This window comes from Kogia breviceps, chromosome 8, assembly GCF_026419965.1.
Source record: "Kogia breviceps isolate mKogBre1 chromosome 8, mKogBre1 haplotype 1, whole genome shotgun sequence".
Classification (NCBI taxonomy): domain Eukaryota; kingdom Metazoa; phylum Chordata; class Mammalia; order Artiodactyla; family Physeteridae; genus Kogia; species Kogia breviceps.
Genome location: NC_081317.1, coordinates 59,042,437 through 59,064,373, shown reverse-complemented (window position 1 = coordinate 59,064,373; position 21,937 = coordinate 59,042,437). Strand labels below are relative to the sequence as shown.

At 41.6% G+C, this 21,937-nt stretch overlaps 1 long non-coding RNA gene across 1 annotated transcript in view; it reads left to right on the top strand.

Annotated features, from left to right (window-relative positions):
* The window catches only part of LOC131760944 (uncharacterized), a 65,483-nt gene that overhangs the window by 33,423 nt on the left and 10,123 nt on the right, over positions 1 to 21,937 (top strand). The window contains exon 2 of the long non-coding RNA XR_010841966.1: positions 5,626 to 5,771. This is a non-coding gene — a long non-coding RNA (uncharacterized lncRNA). The remainder of the gene's footprint in view (positions 1 to 5,625; positions 5,772 to 21,937) is intronic.

Below are 21,937 nucleotides of genomic sequence, written 5' to 3'. Positions count from 1 at the left end.
TCGGCCTGATGAACTCAAGCTTGAGAGACCTCCTTGTGAAGCCTGTGGCTGAATTTTAGAAGGTGCCTCAGTCACTTTTGGGGGTGAGCTCTGCTCTGTCCTTCCCACAGTTTTCCAAATCAACTGGCCTGTATCTTGTAACTTTACAGATGTGGAAACCAAGGCTCAGAGAAGGATTTGACTTACTCAAGGGCGTACAGTGTGCTGAGAGCAGAGTCTGCATCAGACTCCGAGTTTCTCGATTTGAAGTCCAATTGCTCAGTTTTGAGGGTGGTGTGATCACTAATAATAAACTACTGTCTGGGAAGCATCAACTCCGTACCAGACTACATGCCACGCCAGACACTTTACATAAGTCTTCATGACAGCAATTCTAAAGAGCATCATTAGCCCCAATAAAAATTTAAAAATAAAATTACAAAAGTAATGATATGCATAAATCAAAATACCTCCAATAATACAAAGGGGCATAAAATGAAAGTAAAAGTCTCCTACTCTGCCCTTCCCCCCTGCCCAGAATACCACTGACCTTTTTTGCCCTTCAGTGACTTTCTCCATATCTGATAGACCTTATCATTACATTGTGAATTAGGAGAGGTCAGCTCACATCAGGTGGACTGGCTGGGGCTACCTGTCTCCAGGCTCAGCACTTCCATTCTTCTACATTAGCTAAGGTGACTGGGGGAGAAAATGGAAGTGAAGGAAGCCAGAGATTAAAAAGAAGGGTCAGGTTAGAGTTAATATCACCCCTTCCTTGCCTCTCCTCCTGCCCCATCCAGGCTCCCACTAATGGTACAGTTTTTCAGGAGCCCAGACCATAGGTTCTCTCAGGGCAGATAACCTGATGCTCATCTGTGATGTCAACTGGACAAGCAGCTCTTCTCAGGCCTGTCACCTGAGTACTGTCACCCAAGTGCTGCCCACACCCTCTGCTAGCTCTAGGAGTGGTGCAAACCTCTTAGGCTTGAGATTTCCCTGCCTGTCTCTGCGGGTTGTTCCGAAGCTAAAATGAGAGGCAGGGAAAGGACCCCATAAACTTGAAATCTCTCCATGTAAATAGAGAAGCTGCCTTTCAAAGGCCTGTATAGGACCCCGTGCCCTATTCATTCAGAACAGTGGCTTTTTAGGGTTCTTTGCAAAAAGCGTGTGTTTCGGGGATTTGAGGGTTGGCATTTTGTGAGTTGTGCCTTTGGGGCAGCGCTAGAAGTATGTCTTAGAGAAGAAGTATGTCCCTGAAAGACAGCAACACTGAGTCTTTGGAATCTGAGTGGATTTCTTTTTGCTGAAGAACAGATCCAGCCAAGCTGGTGAGAGCAGAAGGAAGTAGTTACCTTGCCTGGGTTGCACAGTGGGGCGTAAGAGGTGTGGCTGAAAGCATGCTTACGCCCATCCCTTTGGGTAGGTGTCTACCTCCAAAGGCTGATCTGAGACTGTTTAGGGGCAGGAGCGGTGGTGAGGGTGAACACCGGGGGGCATGAGCTTCCCAGAACCAGTCATTTCATTTGTTTGTTATTATTTTTTTGAGTGGAAGGGAGGGGTAATAGAGGACGGATGTGATCGTTTTTCCAGGGAGCTAGTCCTGTCATTGAGGCTCCTTCATTCTGGAAGAATCTTTAGAAATATCCTCAGTTGAGGGGCCTCCAAGTGAGAGCAAATGATAAGCTGCGGCCACGGTCTCCTAAGCTTTGCAGAGGAAGAGCTGCTGGGGAGGGGGTCTGGTGTCTCTGAAAAGCCCGTCTACAAACATGCCCAGAGCCCGGTGACACGCACAGATATGAGATGGGACGGAGGGAGACTGAGCGTCAGGCAAGAAGAAGAAAACGGTTTTAAAGTGAATGAAGGGAGCTGGGGAGTGGGCGGGTTCCAGAGAGAAACCGTGAAAGGAAGGCACGGCAGATTTTCGTGGAGGCCTAGCCGGGCTGCAGAGCATGCCTTCAACGCCGGTGTCAGGACAAAGGATGCTGCGCCCCCTGGTGGCACACCGGCAGCTGGCTCCCGCACGCTACGGCGGAGACCGGGCGGCCAGACCCAGGGACCAGCTGGAAAAGTCGGCGGGTCAGATGCCTTTTCTTCTGTTTGCTAAGGGAGTTGAAGTTGAAATAGCCTTTGCTTTCTCAACTCTGCAGTCTAAATAGAGACGCTGGTATAAAGAGAGAGGGTTTTGTGATTTTGGTATGCAGTTTAGGCCGACAGGACAATGCCTGTTTGGAAGTAGCCTGGTGGGGCGGGAACTGCCCTGGCTGGGAGAAAAGACCTGCGTTTTAGGTGGAATGCTGGTCTGGAGCAAGTCTTTAAAAATTTCAGAACCTCCTTTTCCTAGTCTTAACACAAACGGGGATACAGTAAGATGTTTTGAAGGTCTTTTCCAAGCTCTAATACTGGGATTTATGAGATAATCATTACTTTTCCCAGAGCCTTGCACATTTGACATGATTTTTTTCTATTGACACACAGGTGCAAAATGCTACATGTTTCGGCGTCTTACGTTCCCTGGTTCTGAGCAAAGATTTTTGTGGCTCCTTTCCTTTTAAAAATGCAAAATAATCCTCTTTTCACACAGAAGCCATCCCCTCCACCTTTTGTGGAGCCTCTTGCAAAAAAGCAGCAGGGTGAGCACAGATCTTTAGTCTCTGCTCTATTTCTTTTAAAAATAAAGTAGGAAAGTGTTGTGCTGGAAATTATGCTGCTAAGTGTTACATGTGGTAGGTGTGAATGTATGTTTCAATAGTTCCAGGCACAAGACCAAAAACTTCCCCAGAATTAGCAGAATTTTCAGCTATAATCTGGCTAACATTTCTGCAAATAGGTACAAAGACCAATTTGGGAGTATGCTGCCTCCAAGGAGCTGTATAGTTGGGTTTCCATTGAAATTTGGGGCCATCCCTTAGATGGTCAGGTGATTTTAAGTAGGATCGCTGAGAGTCCCCTCTCTTAAAACCTACAGATTGAGTCTGAGTAGAGAGTTATACCCCACGGCAATTTCTCCTTTCTGCTCTGCACTTCAAGTCTTATTGCTATAGAGTGGGTACATTTTTGTTTTCGTTTTTAAGAAACTGATTATAGTGCTGCAAAGGATCACTTGAGTAGCAATCTTAGTTTTGCAGAGGTAGAGGGAGTGTGCAGCCATTGTCCCACGGTAGGAAGTGTCACTATGCCGTATGCTACCCAGGAGGAGCCAGGTCCATCTCTCTGAGAGAGGGGGAGCAGGAGGAAGAAGAGCAGCCCATGCAACGTGGCGGATGTCAGCTGCTGAGGACCGGGCTAGTGCTGTGACTTGAAGCACTGTGCCCGCTCTGAAGTGAACAGCTGTACTGGGCTGAACTGTGTTGTGTCCCCTGCAAAATTCATACAATGAAGCCCCAACCCCTAGTACTTAAGAGTGTGACTCTATCTGGAGAGAGGACCTTTAAAAATGTTATTCAGGCAACAGGAGGTCAGTGGGGTGGGCTTCCATCCAATGTGACTGCTGTCCTTATAATAAGAGGAGATTAGGACACAGGCAGGTACAGAGGAAGAGCCTGTGAAGACACAGGGAGAAGGTGGCCATCAGTGAGAAGGCAAGCTCGAGACTGAGGCCTTAGAAAAAGCAACCCTGCTGACACCTTGATCTGAGCCATCTAGCCTCCAGAACTGTGAGAAGAGAAATTTCTGTCATTTAAGTCACTCAGTCTATGGTACTTCGTTATGGTAGCCCTAGTGAACTAATACAAGCAGCAACTCGGCACCAGCCAATTCTGTGCTCCGTTTAGGGATGCAAACATAGAGTTACCAAATTTTTCTAGTTTTCAAGAGAGGTTAGGAGTCTTTTGCTTTTTAACTCTTGGCAGCAGGGCTGGTGGCTTCACAGACATGCAACCTGTGCGGTCACACAGGACCTGGTACTAGGAAGGGCCTCGTTGCTTGGTTTAATGTGAAATTCTTAAACTTTGAACAAGGGGCCTGTATTTTCACGTTTCACTGGACCCCGCAAACTATGGAGCCAGTCCTAACGTGAAGTTTGAATAAAGTTTAAGGTTAAATAAAGTTTAAATAAGGCTAAGAGTATGAAACAAAATATGTCTGAGGCTGGATGCAGTGTGGGACACGTGTATGAACTTTCTTTTGCTAAATGGATTATGATTTCCCATTCGCCCAGAATCACTGGCAAGAAATTTGTAGAGCCCAGAGGCTTTCTGGGATTTGGAAGAAAGGCACAGATATTCCCCAGGTATGAGATTCTACATGAGCTAGTGTAATCCTAACCAAAAAAAAAAAAAAGACACTTTTTTTTTCAGGGATGGTCAATAAGAACCTCACAATAAGAATATGCTGAGGGCTTCCCTGGTGGCGCAGTGGTTGAGAATCCGCCTGCCGATGCAGGAGACACGGGTTCGTGCCCTGGTCCGGGAAGATCCCACATGCCGTGGAGCACCTAAGCCCGTGAGCCATGGCCGCTGGGCCTGCGCGTCCGGAGCCTGTGCTCTGCAACGGGAGAGGCCACAACAGTGAGAGGCCCGCATACCACAAAAAAAAAAAAAAAAAAAAAAAAGAATATGCTGAAAAAAGGAGGGATAAATTGGGAGACTGGGATTGACATATACACACTACTATATAAAAAATAGATAACTAATAAAAACCTGTATAGCACAGGGAACTCTACTTGATACAATGTAGTGGCCTGTATGGGAAAAGAATCTAAAAAAAAAAAAGAAAGAAAAAGAGTGGATATATGTATATGTATAACTGATTCACTTTGCTGTACACCTGAAACTAACACAACATTGTAAGTCAACTATATGCCAATAAAATTTTTTTTTTAAAAAAAGAATATGTTTAGAAAAGGCCCAACATGAGGAATTAAGTGTTTGGTTTGGGATAGAGAGCTGGGTTGGGCCCTGCACATGCCTGATGCTGGAAGCTCTCCCAGAGCCATCCACCTGGGCACCGCGTTGGGCTTTGGGAAACTGGAACTGAGTATGTTCCCCAGTATGACCAGCAGGTCTCTGAGGGGCAGTACAGCCCACTGTATAAGCAACGTGGAGACCCAGCAGGCGACACAGTGAGAGGGACTGGCTAGACCCCAGTTTTCTGCCCGCAGCTGGGGAGCAAGATTCTTTCTCCTTTGGGCTGAGCCAGTCCCGAGATTCTTGAGAGGTTTTCAGTTGGGCTGGGTTAGGAGTGCTGAGTTGCGAGAGGGAAATCTGGACTGCCTGTTTCAAGGTGGGCCTGAGCACTCCACTGTAAGTGAATGAGATTCTTGAGGGTCATGGTGCATGCCACGTCAGGTGACTCTCATCTGGAAGGGAAAATTTTGCCCCTGGTGAAAGGAACATCAGTCATCAGTGAGCAGAGTCCTGAGGATATTATGGAGAGATCCTGTCTTTAAGGCTATGCATTGATTTATAGAAGCTCACTGAAAATATTATAGCGGAATGTTTGGTCAGGAGGTCTGCTTTTCTAGTTCTATTTCTGCCTGGTACTGGCTTAGTGGAGAGTGTACATTTTTTAAAAAGTAATTTCTTATGCACATTTATGCAAACTCCCTCAGGGGAATGAGTGCAAGACTGTTTGAGACCCTCTGAATTTCTTGGAAGAAAGTTGCTGTATAAATTAATATAGAGCTTTTTTTTTTTTTTTTCATCCCAGGTCTGCACGATACTTGGAAGAACACTTTCCCATCACGCAAGGGAGAAAATGAAGCTCTCTGCTGGTCTCTATCAGAGAAGCTAAAAATTCCCCTCTCTTTTCTGCAAGCTTCCCAAACCCCATGACTCTGATTTCCAGGCCAGAGAGTAAGGTTTAATTTTTATTACTCTTTATACTTTGCATATGGAGAGTGCCTGAACAGCACTGTGAGGTACTAGTTATTATGAGCCTGTTGTGGGCAAGGCCAGACCTTGGTGTGACAAGAAATTCAATCACACCTGCTCAGTGATCTGTGGGCCCCAAGTCACCTCCTATGTTCTCCTGACAAACAGTACCCTCCCCTGCCCTGGAGTTGGTGAGAAGACTTCTTCTTTGGGCTGAGCCAGTCCCAGGATTCTTCAGGGGTTGGGGTAGTGACCCCAAATTTAAGAGAATTGGAATTCTGTATGTGGCATTTCTACTTTCTTTCCTAAATGGTAGGGAAGGAGAACAAGCATGTGGAAAATAAGAAACCTTGCTAAAACTTTTAACTTAAAAGACCACTGGGTTAAGAAAAATGAAAATTATGTCCATATAAAAACTTGTCCACAAATGTCATAGCTGAAAAGGAGAAAGAGTTCAAATGGCCGCCTGGCCACCAACCGATGAGTGGATAAACAACATGTGGTATATCCCTACAATGGATTTACTATTTGACAATAAAAAGGAATGAAATATTGACACATGCTACAACATGGATGAACCTTAAAACATTATGCTAAGTGAAAGAAGCCAGCCACAAGGGAACACCTATTGTATGATTCCATTCATATGAAGTTCCTGGGCGAGGTATATCTATAAAGACAAAAAGTAGACTATTGGTCACAAAGGCTATAGGTCAGGGTGGAGACATTGGAAGATGACAGTTGAGTGGGTCAGAGTTTCTTTCGGCGGGTGATGAAAATGTTCTAAAACTAATTGTGGTGAAGGTTGAACAACTCTGTGAATGTACCGAAACCATTGGATTTTGCACTTTAAATGGGTAAATTGCATGGTGTGCAATTATGTCTCAATAAAGCTGTTAATCTTTTTTTAATGATACTCTAAGAACGACCATTGGTTTATGTATTTTTCTGAAGTTGCTCACCTTGGGATAAATGTGTCTAGGCTTAAAAACAGATTGTATGAACTAAGTAAAATGAGAATGTGGAAACAGTGATTTTTCTCCTAGGCAGAGAGACTGGTTTGCAGAACCATGTGTAGCCACAATAGTTGTACCGGTAAATGTTTTGAACTTTGCTGAACATTTTTTTCCTTAGCCTGAAATCATTAACACCTGTTTGAAAGATGATATGGAAGTGGCTTTGTTGTTTTTGTCTTTTCCATATTCCTTTCCCTTTCTTAACTAACAGCACACTGATTTTTTCTTAAGGACCCACCCACCTCATTTTCGGTCCGCGTGGTTTGCATGTTGCTGACCCTATGCCTTAGGCTGTATGACTCTGACCTGATCAATTAGCAAATTCTACCCAGTGGTATTGGAGCTGGCTCATACCAGCTCACCTGAGCCAACCAGTAAATTTTCAGGAATTTTGTGAGCCAGTTGTTAAATGTCATCACCATTAAAATTTAAAGTATATATATTTATAATTAAATAAGTGATATTTAAAACAAAGTTAATAGGCACTCAAAACTCATCACTTTCTAATTATTTGAACACATTATACTCTTATCTGTGCTCTTGAGGCTACTGACATCTATTGGATCTGGATGGTGGAAGTACTATATAATGGTCCGCTACTGTGCATCTTTTCCCAAGTCCAAGTTCAGTGACTTCCTGTTGATAACTTGAAATTGGACATGGTGGCAGTATTTAAACCACGGAGGTTAGGCAAATATTATATACGAGGGCTCCCCATTTTTTGTCCAGGAGATTGTTAAACATTTACTGGCTGTAGTGGGTTGAATGGTGTCCCCCGCAAAAGATATGTCTGTACTCTAATCCCTGGAACTTGTGAATATGATCTTATTTCAAAAAAGGATCTTTGCAGGTGAAATTAAATTAAGGATCTTGAGATGAGATCATCCTGGATTATCCCAGGGGTCCATGCATACAATCACGTGTGTCCATATAAGATCAAGGCAGAGGGAGATTAAACACAAATACACAAAGGAGACACACAGATAAGAGATGGAGGCAATATGACCACAGACACAGAGATCTGAGTGAAGCGGCCACAAGCCGAGGATTGTCTGGAGCTACCAGAAGCTGGAAGAGATAAGAAACAGAATCTCCCCTAGAATCTCTGGAGGGAGAATAGCCCTGCTGACATCTTGATTTTGGATTACTGACCTCCAGAAAAGAGGAAGTAAATTCCTCTTCTTTTAAGCCACCCAGTTTGTGGTAATTTGTTACGGCAGCCACAGGAAACTAATGTACACGCTGCAGCATTATACATGGTTCAGGGATGGGCATGTGACCCATGCTAGGACAATGGGAGGTCAGCTTCTGTTGTAAACGAAACACTCTGCTTCTACCAGGGGTGGCTATGTGGTTCCATCTTTGCCACGATATTTATTTGCCAAAGAAGGAAAACAGCAAACAAAGTGGTAAAGTTGGAAAGTAGAGACAGAAAAAGAGAAAGAGAGAGTCCAGACAATGTTATTTGAGAAGCTAGATCTGTTCTACCACTGAATTTTTAAAATTCTTTGAACAAATTAATTTCTTTTCTTTCTAAACCAAGTTCTTATCCAATAAAGCCATGTTAATTTTCAGAGCACAGATAGGGTTGTAAATACAAACAACTGCTATCATTTCATTAGTTACTATTTAAATCAAGCATAACTAACAGAGAAAATTTTAAAATATATATATATATATCAAACAGTGAACAATCTGAGATCTACCTGAATTCAATCGTGTTCACTTGTTCCACAATTACTGAGCCAACCATGTCTAAAACATTCCATTCAGGACAGATATCCATCTATTTAAGAGCTTACAATTTATTTGCCCGTGTAGCCCACATTAATGAGGTTACCAGCAGGATTAACTTTTCATTACATAGTCCTTTTTTTTCCAGATAGTACTAAATTCATGTAATTTCATTATTTTTCCTAAAGAGAATGTGTTTAATGCACAGCTGAAATATTTTAACTTGTTTATGAGATTACATTTAAGTACGTTCACAGATCATAAAAAAACTCTCAGAATTTTTGGGTTGGGAAAATATTCTTATAGTGATTTTCAATAATACTGTACCTTTGGTAATTTTGTACCTTTCAGCAATTTTTATTTTCCATTATCCTTAGTTAGTTAGTTAGTGTGGACAAGCACATTTCAAAAGGAGCATGCCTCAGAAAATCCAAAGGACAGACATACTGTACTGAACTATTTTTAAAGTAAAAAGAAAATCTTTTTATCTTTAGCATTTCTATCTCTAACCATTTTTCCAGTTCAAGAGGTTTAAAATTAATTCTGTCCCTCACAATCCTATCTCTTGCCTCTATTTTCAAATACCTTTGTTTTTTGATGAGCACATTTTGGATGAATTCCCAGTCAACTTTTAAAATTTAATTAAACTCAGCTAAGTTTAACTCAGATAGCATTAACAGATAGTTTCTTGATAGCTGATTAACTGGGAACCCATCTTTAGGAATTCTGAGAAAAAAAGGTTGCTGAGCATTGTTTGTTGCTAAAAGTTCTAATACTGATGCCACTAGCATCAATAAATGAATGCCCACTTGTCTTGATTTAAAAAGGAAATGAACTTTCAAATGCAAATATCCAAATATTACATTATTCTGAGTATTTTATACTTGCTAGTAGCATTACTTACCAAAAAAGAGAATTGGAGTATTTTCAAGTCAAAAAACCCACATAAACCATCAAACACATAAAGAACAAGCAAGCAGACTGCACACACACACACACACACACACACACACACACACACATGCAGGCACACACGCACATGTATGTGAAGCATAGGGAATAAAAGATTTTACTGAGGACATATATCATACATTCATCGGTCAATGTTCAAGCCTACTCTCTTAGTCTAGAACAGTACTCCTCCTGTACAAAAAAGTAGCCACCTGGACTTCCCTGGTGGCACAGTGGTTAAGAATCCACCTGCCAATGCAGGGGACACAGATTCGAGCCCTGGTCTGGGAAGATCCCACATGCCGTGGAGCAACTAAGCCCGTGCACCACAACTACTGAGCCCGTGTGCTGCAACTACTGAAGCCCACATGCCTAGAGCCTGTGCTCTGCAACAAGGGAAGTCACCGCTCAATGAGAAGCCCGCGCACCACAATGAAGAGTAGCCCCTGTTCACCGCAACTAGATAAAGCCTGCGGACAGCAATGAAGACCCAAAGCAGCCAAAAAAAAAAAAAAGTAGCCACCAATGGAGAGCGATGGACTGGGAGTTTGGGACTAGCAGATGCAAACTATTATATATAGCTAAACAACAAGATCTTACTATATAGCACAGGGAACTATACTGGAAAAGAATATGAGAAAAGAATGTATATATATATATATATATATATATATATATAAAACTGAATCACCTTGCTGTACAGCAGAAATTAACACAACATTGTGAATCAACTATACTTCAATAATATAAATTTTTTTCCCCAAAATTCTGGGGGAGATTAGACTCGTTATCAATTTGAACTTGCAAGAAAACATGGGAAAATCAAAACTTAGCTTTCAGAATCCCCATTTTTGTAGCCCCCTAGAAGCCTAAAATAAAAATTGCGAACACATAAAGTTCACCAAAGAGAGAGGTAAACAGACTCAAAATAAGTGTTTAGAAAGCTACTTTGTTCCCATGAACAAAAGTAGCATTTAAATATTACTCATTCTTGATAACGCTGGCTATGGAGAACTCAAGCAAGTTTGCTTTTTTCCTAAAGCAAAAAAATGAAACTCACTCACCACCAAAGCTGAAATACAAGGAACCGGAAAAAATCAGTGATTTGTTCCCTGATGGCAGCTTTATGCCAGAGGTACAAGAGTTTCTTTACACTAAATTGTTTTCTTCATGTGGAAAACATTGATAGGAATCTAGGTGAGTGGATATAATTAAGTAGTTGTGTGGCTCTAAAATGCTCTTTTTTCCCCATCTAAACACCTCAACATCTGCCCAGGAACCAGAGGAGAGGAACAGCCTTCGAAGAGTTTGGCCCCCGAGACATTTCCAAACTGCCGGGACAAAGGCTTGGAACAGCTACAATAGGGAACCATCCTGCCTTGGACCCGAAGCTAGATTGATGACCTAATACATCTTTCCATCTCTGACTGCCATAGTTTTATGAGCATCAAGAACTGGGCATCTGCCATAGTCAACAAATAGAGCTTCTCCAGAGCTTATACAACCACAGAAACTCAAGTATCCCCCAAAACATAGATCGTACAGTCTCCCAGGGCTCAGGGTGCTGCCTCTAGCTTTCACCAGGTATGAGATGGAAATGCTTCTCTGGCAGGATAATTCTTAAAAGGAAGCGTGTGTGTTACCCTCCATGTTATCTTGGCTTAAGAACTCTAAGTCAGTGCAGACCAGATTGCTGAGAAACTAGCAAAGGATGGCTTAAGGGCCCTCTTTCTCAGGGACCCCTTCCAAAGCCCTATACCTCATTTTGTATTTGTAATTTTGCATTCTCTTGGTTGAGTCCCCTTAATTGCATAAGCTGTAGAATTCCGCCCTCCTTCCACCCCACCAAATGGGGATCTGCCCCTGTAAATTGCACCAAATCTTACCTTGAAAAGAGTGTGAAAATTAAACACAAACTCCTATTCATCTCTTATGGATGTGCTGCTCCCCTGGCAAGTCACTGCTGAGGATGAGACCCCTTGGTTTGTGTCTCTGGTCCTCAGCTGTTCTCTCAACTAGAGCAGTGGTTCAAAAACTGGCTGCCATTTAAGTTTATTCTCCTTAGCTCCTAGTGGAAAGAACACTCCGTTGTGGGCTAACTATTACAATGGATTACGGACTCTAAAGGCCAGAATAATTTCCATGTGTGGTCCTCCTTTTGGTTAAGTTGCATCACTGCTCCACATTAGCTATGTTTTGTTTTCTACTCGAGTTGACGGATTTGGAGTAGGCTTCTACACTTTCTTAACAGGTCTCTAGAAGGACCAAGCCACTGCATCATCTATTTTTTTTCTGATTATAAAAGTAACAGCATGTATATAGTATATATCCATAAATAACTTGAAACATTATAATATACAGCACAGAAAGTGAAAATCTTTCATAATCCCACACAGCTGAGAAAACCAGTTAACATTTTTTTCAAGGCATATATTAAAATTTATTTATTATTTTACAAAAATGGGATTATATTCTCAACTTTGAAGTGTGCTATTTTCCACCTAGCAGTATGTCTTACACATATTTCCATGCCAGTCTATAAAAAATGATCTTCCTTTTAATCTTCTTTTTAACGGCTCCGTGGTATTGTATTCCATGGCCGAACCAAACTTTCCTTAACCAATTGCCTATTAGTGCACATTTGGGGCCTTTCCAGTTTTCCCCATAACACAGATCCTTGCAAACATCATTGTACATTTACATCTTTGAGCAGTTGTAGGAGTATTTCTCTATGATTAATTCCCAGAAGGTAGATTATTATCGGGTCAAAGGGTATGAGCACTTCATTTTTAATAGCTATTGCCAAATTGCCCTCCAATAATTTTATACCAATCTATACCCCCAACCACACTGTAAGAAGGAAGCTGTTTCCCCACCCCACCTTGGCAACACTAAAATCATGCAATTTGGGGATGTCTGATGTGAGTTAGGAGTTAAGAGGTTCAGCCTGTGCAGCTTTTTCCCTTTGTGAACAGCTAACAAAGACATCAAAAGTCTCCCCCTTTCCTTGATGAACCCTCTTCTCTGAGTGAGCCAATACCCAGACAGACATCTAGCTAACGTGAGAGGTGAAAATTCTAACACCTAATGCTTTCGCCTAGCTGGATTAGAGACAATTGGCCAGCAAATGCATAAGCAAATGTGTGAGTTATAGAATACTTAATAACTTAATTATGAAAGAAATATAAAGCAGTCCTGACTTGGGCACCTCAGTTTTAACGTAAACAGCACATTTGATCTCGTAGCATCAGAATATTTACATCTGCACAATTCCTGGAATTCACCCCTATGTTTAGTGGAGCAAAGTAATTTGAAAAATCTATTCTTTAAAGGTATGTGAAAAGTGACTTTGAGTCAGGCCATTTAAGAAGAGCAACGTTTGCCAACATCCAGTCTGAAGGAGCTCATTCGGAGGATTACCATGGTTTACGTCTCCAGGATCAGAATGAATGGGCATTAGACTGAGAAGAAACTTTAGGAGTTATCCAGTCAAAAGATTTCGAACCTCTGCTCTACGAAGATTTGGGGTTGCTTTAGGGAGACAGAAGAAGCTGACAGAGGAGTAAGGCAGCAGGGGTTAAAGGCACATGGCATTCTAACCCTAATTCCACAAGAGCCCCACTGGGATCTGCTTTATATGGTGGGTTATACAGTGCCTTATCTGGAGCAAGTTGATCCCTTACTTTCCTCGTCTATAAAATAGACATGATAACAGTGCCTGTTAAGAGTAGTGAAGATTACATTCAATAATACTGTACATGTCAAGGGCTTAGCCAAATACCCTGCACATGCCAAGGACTCAGTGAATGTTTACTAATGTATTATTTACGACTTTCCTTTGAAAACGGATTCTGCCGCTAAAACACATACTTGAAAACCACTCATTTATTTTTGTCATCTTGCAAATAAGGTGGTTCTTTAAGATGCAGTGGTGTTAGATTTTATTTCCTGCTTCCCAATCCAATGATCGTACTCTGAGACCCCAGTCCACTTTCACGGAGACTGCTGGGGGCTCTGAGGATAATCGCCCTCCCACACACCAGGTGGCTCCACTCGCCAATGATGTGGCCAAGATCACAGCTCCTCTGGCTGCGTTCCCGTTGGTTTATAGAAGAAATATCAACGTACAAAAAAAAAGTTTACCTTGCCCTGTGGGAGAAGGTCCCTGCAGGTTCACCATGAGAATTGAACATGGAAGTTGCAAAATGTTAAAAAGATTACCTAGTTGCCATCTCATCCATTATTATGAGGACAATTGAAAGGAGTTCAGAAAGGGACACTTAAACCTTCTAAGACTGGCTGAATTTTCTCTTCTTGGCCAGATGTTTTTAAAAGGAAGAATTCATCCAACAAACATACACTCTTATCAAGCCTTTTCTCAGGAAAGCTTGTCTCTATGTAGGGGAAGTTTTCAAGTTTTCCTAATGAATCACAGACATAAGGCTGGAGGGGGAGAGCTTCCAGCATTTTCCTCTTTGAATGGTCCAACATGAGACCAAAATCCAGGGAGTAAGGAGCAAAACCTTCCAAACCGTGTATCTTTTCTACCCAAGAACCCCTTCCGTGCCCATCACTGCTGCTGCCGGAGAGCCAGACGTGGGTTTGGGGAGGGGCTTCTCTGTGTCAAGGCCGTTTGGGGTCTGTGCTAGACTTAGGAACAAGTAGACATAAAAGCTGTAGAATTAAGGGTTGAAAACAGCGTTTAATGAAACCCCTCCCTCCAGACGCTCTTGATCAAAGTCTCTCCTTGCACTAAGACAACCGGTCTACAGTTGCATACATAAAACTTTGGCAACACTCTGTCCTCATGGCTTTCAACAGAGGCTTTAGACCTCTGAAACTGGGCATCGTCCCAGAATTGAGATCCAGTTGCATTACGCATACCAGAAGACACACCACCACAGCCGAAGCCCGTGCAACCACTTTCTTTTAACCTCGCGTCTGTGAAAAATTACTTTCCAAAAAAATAAGTGAAACCCGATGTCTTCTCCGGGTGGTTATTTTTGCACCTATGAAGTCAGTAAAACTCTCCAGATTTATTAGACAGCCCTGCTGCGGAAGACAAGACCACTTCCTATTCCCCAGCAGAAATGTGTGCCATTCCTTTCTGTAACCTTCTGACCACAGCTTTTAATTTTATTCATTTCTTTTATTTTTCCCAGAAAATTTGTCAGAACCCTCTAAGATAAGTGGCTTGGCCTGCACTAAAATCCCAATCTCTGGCATCCAAAAGTGACAAAATGAACACATTTCAGGCTCCTCTAGCTTTCCTTCCTGTTTTAGAGAGACCCTCGTTCCTTTTCATCAGAAACAGCAAAGAGTCTGGCTGTCTCTCCTTCGACCACTCTAAACACCAAATGTAACACCTACCAACAAGTTATACTCCTGTGGGCGTCCACTAACCATGGGATGATGACCATGATAATGACGACTGGAATCAGCTCTGTTTACTGCCACAGTATTTACTGAGCCCCTACTGTATATGCCAGGGTTCTCCTGGGTATGGAGATGCAAAAATGTAGAGGATAATGTACATTCTTTCCAGGAGCTCAGAGTCTACTAGGGGAAATAAACATGTTAACAAGTACAAGTCATTTAGTGTGACAGGTTTACTAATAAACGGAATCTTGTGGGATACAAAGAATAGGACATGGAAAGGTAAAGAAGGGCTTCTCAGAGAAGATGACGCTTGAGCTGTGTGTTTAAAGATGAGTAGGAGTTCATCAGATAAACTTAGGGAAGGGCATGCCATGCAGAGGGACTACCAATTGCAAAGGATCAGAGGTGTGAAATAGCATGGTGCATTTGGGACCTAAGATGTTCTGTGCGCTGGGAATGAAGTTCAAAACGTAAGCAAGTTGTGCTCGTGCATGAATGTGGGTAGACTTTTTAGGCAAAGGGGAACTACCGAACAGGATAAAGACTTGGTGCAGTTGGCGTGATCAGCAGAAAGAGCACAAGTGGCTGAGAGCTATCCACGGGAGAAAGGAAGAGAGCCTGAACTATGCCAGTGTGATGGGAATGGAGAGGAAGATTTACAGTGATAGCAAAGAGGAAGACATAAAAAGGTAGTAGAGGGCTTCCCTGGTGGCGCAGTGCTTGAGAGTCTGCCTGCCAATGCAGGGGACACGGGTTCGTGCCCCGGTCCGGGAAGATCCCACATGCCGTGGAGCGGCTGGGCCCGTGAGCCATGGCCGCTGAGCCTGCGCGTCTGGAGCCTGTGCTCTGCAACAGGAGAGGCCACAACAGTGAGAGGCCCGCGTACAGCAAAAAAAAAAAAAAAAAAAAAAAAAGGTAATAGAATCGTAAAGATTCCCACTCCAGAAGGACTTTTAAGCAATTGTATTTCATTATTTAACAGAGAAAATTACCTCCAAAATGCTTTTAGTATTAGTGACTCACTAAATTTTTTTTCTCCACCTACTTCCAAAACTGATTTGAAGTAGGAAAAAGATTCTGTAGCTACAGCCATGGCCACCGTGTATGACTGTGTAACCTTGGCCATCTATGAACTAATGAAGAGCCTCTGTAGTACATTATACCTGGTTCAGTCATTCTGAACATCTTTTAAAGAAACTCATGCCAGCACTATCTTGACTAGCTTGAATTTTGATTATCCTCGTGTTAATATGCCATATATCACAACTTACTTTGTACTTCACTGGATGATAACTTCTAGTTCACTTACTCATAGTTTCAGGGCATCAAGAGAGAAGGTGCCCTTGGCTACATGCACTCATTTGGTTTTGGCAAAGGAAACAAGGTGAAGTGCAGCATTATGGGAATCAGAAGACTCTTGATTTGTTCCCTATGAAATTGGGCAGGCACATAAGCTCAGTTTTCCCAACTGTTTAATGGCTCAACATTAATGTCTACCTCATAGTTTTGGTGTAAGAATTAAACGAGCCTATGAATAGAAAGTGCTTGGCACATAGTAAGTTGACAGGTCTTAGTACTCTCTATGCTGTGCTGGGTGCTTGAAATATAGTATCTCATTATAATCTTTTAGTTTTACAGAAAAGGAAATTTAAGCTCTTTGAGGGCCTTTGTTTATCATTATATTTCCAGTCGGCAGAATAGTGTCTGCCTCAAAACACCTAAGTGTCTTGCTAAGAGGGATTAAATAATAACTTGTCCAAAGTCAAACATCTAGTAAATAGCGTGATTAGGATTCAGACCTAAGTCTGCACGATTCCAAGCCCAGTGCTCTTTTAATAATTTCCCAGTTTCATTGTATAAAAGACAAGGACATGGAAGCTGATTGAAGTGCTGCTTTGTGCCTTCTTTTGCTACCAGTTCTCAAATTATTTGATTATTATCCTTTAGGGTTCTCAGTATAAGTAGTTTCCATCCATATCATTTAAAGGGCATTTCCAGAGTATTTATACAAGGGTCAAGCTCATGGCTTATATTTTTTGCTTGAGCCCCATTTCCAGTTTTTAATGCTTTCTAGGTGAGGTTCACCTACTAGAGTCTACAGGAGCCATTTCAGCCTTAACATCTCCAAGCCAGGGCTCATCCACCGGCCCCCAGCTCTCCCTTCTCCCACATTCACCCTCCAGAAGCCCTGCTTCCCCTTATGTCCTGATAGATGACATTTTTTCCACCCAGGCACTCAAGTGAAAGATTTTGGCTTCAATCTTTACTCCTCGCATTTTCCTTACCCGACTGGTCACCAGGTTTTATTGTTTCTACCTCAGAAATGGTTTTCAGAACTGACTTTTCCTTTTCACCTCAGCTGCTACTCTCTAATTCAGTACAGTGGTCCCTCGATACCAGTAGGGGATTGGTTTTGGCCCCCATGGCCCCCACCAGAATACCAAACTCCAGGGATGCTCAAGTCCCTTATATAAAATGACAGTATTTGCATATAACCTACACACAGCCTCACATATACTTTAAATCACCTCTAGATTACTTATCATACCTAATACAATGTAAAAGTTATGTAAATACTTGTAAACAGAATGTAAATGCTGTGTCAATAGTTGCTGGCAAATTCAAGTTTGTTTTTTTTTTAACATCTTTATTGGAGTATAATTGCTTTACAATGGTGCGTTAGTTTCTGCTTTATAACTAAGTGAATCAGTTATACGTATACATATGCTCCCATATCTCTTCCCTCTTGCGTCTCCCTCCCTCCCACCCTCCCTATCCCACTCCTCTAGGTGGTCACAAACCACCTAGCTGATCTCCCTGTGCCCTGCGGCTGCTTCCTTTTGGAACTTTCTGGAATTTTTATTTTTCAACTATAACCCATGGATATGGAGGGCTGACTATACTTCATCATCTTTTGTCTGAAGGGTTTGGGCAGCTTCCAAGTTGACCTTCTTCCCTTCAGTCCCTTCCCTCACCACCCTTTTGAAGGCAAAATGATCTTCCTCTAACATAGAACAGATCTGACACTCTCCAGCTCTAAAACCTTTGGCAGTGCCCCTTACCTCCAGTGTAAGAGGTTATCCTCACTACTATGTAATATTTTATTTAAAACGGAGCCCAGTCAGATTTTCCTGCCACTCTTCCCATGAGTCCTTAGCTTTAGCTATACTGAACCACTTGCCCTTCCCCAAATGCCCAACATGCTTTGGGACTTTGGGCCTTTCTTCCAGCTGCTTCCTCTGCCTAGAATGACCTTCCCCTCCTTTTTGGCCTTGAAAATTCCTGCTCATTCCTTAAGGCTCAACCCAATCTCACATCCAGGGTGAGGCTCTTTTCACTTCCCCCAGCTGACTCGAGGAAAATTAATTTTCCTTTGCATTCATCACAGCACTTCCAACATTTTTATTAAAATTAGTTCTTTATGTATTAATGGTCCATGGAGACTTAAGATCAAGGACTACTTAATTCATCGATGTGACCCCTGTCCCAATATAAAGTTAGTTAAGTTTTTTTTGTATTTAAGGCAAAAGAGCACATTGGTCTTTTTTTTCTTTTCTGTATCTTTATTTTTTTGGAATTTTATTTTATATTTTTTATATAAAAATATATTTATATATTATATTAAAATATATATTTATATATAATATATATTATATATATATTTTTTATACAGCAGGTTCTTATTAGTTATCCATTTGCACATTGGTCTTTTAAAAAAAATAAATGAATAATAGTATAAGTAGTAAAAGATAAGTCATGTGGAGGGTGGGATGATATCAGGTGTTAGGGATTTTGGTCTCATTCATAGGAGGTACTCAATACATGTTAGTTAATTCATGAACAAATCTACCTTATAAATACTTGACCTCACTCCAGGCACAACTTTGCTTAATAACAAAGGTAAAGAACAGCTATGAAAAGGACAGATTGGTCTCAGGATCATTTGAAACTGGAAATCCATTAAAACTACATCACTCCTAATGGTGAGGTTTCTGTAGACTTGCATGCTTTCTTACCCAGCTATGGGTCACCCTCAACATAGGATGCTTTAAATGTTTTAAAATCCTTCTTGGAGTTCTATCCATCTCTTTGTTTAAAATGTAATTTCCAACCAGCCAGAGGACCAACATTTTCTTATAGTTGTACATAGCCTGTTATCTCTGAAACTTTTGTCAACTTTTCCTCTTTATATGTCAGCTTTGGAAATGAGTTTTTACTTCTCTGTTGTAGGAGAAAACACTCACGTAAAGAACTGTTAATACTAAAAATATCTAAGTACCTACTTCTTAGGGTATGCAGTCTACAAATCTCTCTTCAAGGCTATTCAGTGGTTTACAGGACCTGTTTTAATGAAAGATCTCTCTGGACTGGGGAGTCAGAGACTCTAGGTTCTAGTTCTGACCTGCCTCTAGTCACTTGAGTGATGGTTGGGCAAGTCACTTAAACATTAGGTTGCAAATTTGGAGCACCTAGGCTGGACTTGGACCACAGATGTATGTTGTTTACCCCTTACTAAGTGACAATTTAATTGGGAGATTTTATATAAGAACATAGGTTTTTATTTTCTCTTGAGAAATCAGCAGATCTGGCCACAGGGGTCCCATATTCCTACTCAATTTGTAGTAGCTTACCCCTTGAACCCTCTAACATGGCATGGGCTCTCCAGGGCTCCAATGACTTCATCATTTTCTACTGACCTTTAGTCTGCCCTACACAGAAGCAAGATACCAGTTTCTGTTTGTCTATGTACTTGTACTCAAGGGTGATATTAGAAACATTTAAGTACTAAGGCATGGGAACTGACCCATCAGAATGGATACCTCTGTGCTAGAACAACATCCTGGGGATGCCCTACTCTCGCCAGCTGCTGTATCGTGGGGAGGTCCAAGAGCTCCTAGAGAAACAGCAGGGGCAGCATCATTTAGTGGGCTGAGAGCAGCCTCCATATGCCAAATGCAAGGACTGTGCTGACCTCGGGTGCACACTTCCGGAACTTAAGCCCTGCTTGATCTGTTGTTGTTTTCTCAGAGTAGAGAGAGATATTCCTGTATCCACGTCTCTTATTGAAAACAAGCAAATGAAAGAAAACTAGATTTTAAAAAGGTAGAATGGTTTTCTTGCCCTTGGTTGCCTTGTTCATTCATCAACTGGCCGCTACAGCATATGAGTTTGATTTCCTGGTACAAACCAATCTATAAACTCTTTTCCAGCCTAAGCATAAGGAACCTCTAATTTTATCCATTTTATAAATGGAGTGAAAATTTTGCAAAACATCTTGAAGAATTTTGCAAATCATTGTACAGAATTTATATAAGGTCTAAAACACTGCTCGAAATAATAAATCACCAATAAATTATCTCCATTTTCTTACTGGGCTTTTCAATTTTAAAAGTACTGTGATATATGGGTTTTTTTTTCTTTTTTAATTTAGCCATGGCTATTTTTCAAATGGAATTAATGACCAAAAGCTAGCCTCAACCTCTAATTACAGTAAGAGACACTAGACAGGAGTTGTTCCAGACACTGACCCATCTTGGCTCAGGGAGAGGCTCTGGGCAGTTTTACTCTGTGCTGGATTAGTACCTGGGGCCAGGAAACATCTGTTATAACATGCGGTCCAGTGGGTACTCTGCTTAATTATAAAATGGCACTGCAGTGTCCCTTTGAGTTGGCTGGCCTTAGCTTCTAATGCTATACGATCAAGCAAAATGCAGTTCTAGATGTTCTGTTAACTGAATATCCAACCCAAGTGTTGAAATGCTTTGAGAAGAGTGAAAAAGTTAAACCTTTGCCCTCAGGAAAAAGGTATGGGGAAAGACAAAACAAAGAAATGATTTCTAAAAGTAATTGAGAAGCTTAAATCTGAATGGGCGTTCCTTATATAAGGAATGGGGGAGCTGATTCAGGGATGACTCACACTTCTAGAATGAACTGTTTATATAGTGCTTCCTCCTCTTCCAGGAATCCTGTTTGGAAGCTCAGGAACAATGACAATTGAGAAGCAAAGGGAAACTGGAGAAGAGTGAGGGAATGCTTGGAACACCCAGAGGCTCATTCACCTTGAATAAGAGGACACTTTTCTGTCCCGAGTCCACGCAATCAGTTATGTCCCAGGATTTAGGGTTAATTCTTGGAACACATTCACTTGGGAGTTCTTCCTAATGGCATGAAACTCTTCTTAGCCCTCATGAGAACTTACCTTCCCCAATCCTCTTATACGCTGAGGGGAGAACAGAGCCCATTGTCAACAGTGTCTGCTGAGGAATATCTTTTGTCTCATAGCTTGTTGTAATCACTTCCAGACCAGGGGTATATTTATGATTTACATAATGTTGCAGAGGAAGACGTCTTAAGGACTTTTTTTCTCTAAATCTTTCTGAATTATTATTTTAGACTCATTGCCAGGTTTTTTTTAAAGGGGGAAGTTGATGAACTTTTAAACATGTCATTACATGCTCTGAAATAGCAAATCTTTGTTCTTGCAAAGTTTCTTGTGGAAAGTTTACGGGCTGTGTGTGTGAGTGAGTGTGTGTGAGTGTGTGTGTGCATTTGGAAACAGGTAGAAAAGGAAATGGGTGAAAAGGAACACTTGAGGTTCACTGATAAAGTTAAATACATGTTGTGTGTTTCTGTTAGAACAAAAGTTGGCAGATTTGGGGGGATCTTACCCAGCATTTGGGGCGGGTTTTGGAAGGGCAGCTCTATGCTCACTTTTCATCATGTTTCAATAATTAGGGGTAGGAGCTGAAGGGTTAAGCCCTAAAGCAAGAAAATATCTCTAAGTCAGAAAACAAAGGGAAACTTGCATATTTCTGAAGATGACATCGGATCAGCCTGTGGATTTCAAGCAATTATGCGATATTATGATTCCCACTGAGCATGCATTAGTTGGAATACTGTTCTTTTTATTTCCCCATGTCCCAGAGTTGTACACTGAAAGAGCCCTGTTCAACTTCGCATGTCAGAATTTTGAAGGAAAAATTATAGTAAAATATGTTTAAAACAGTGGGGCCTTATGTGATTGAACACAACATTTTCCAAGACTTTCAAAAATCCTCGTTAAAAATA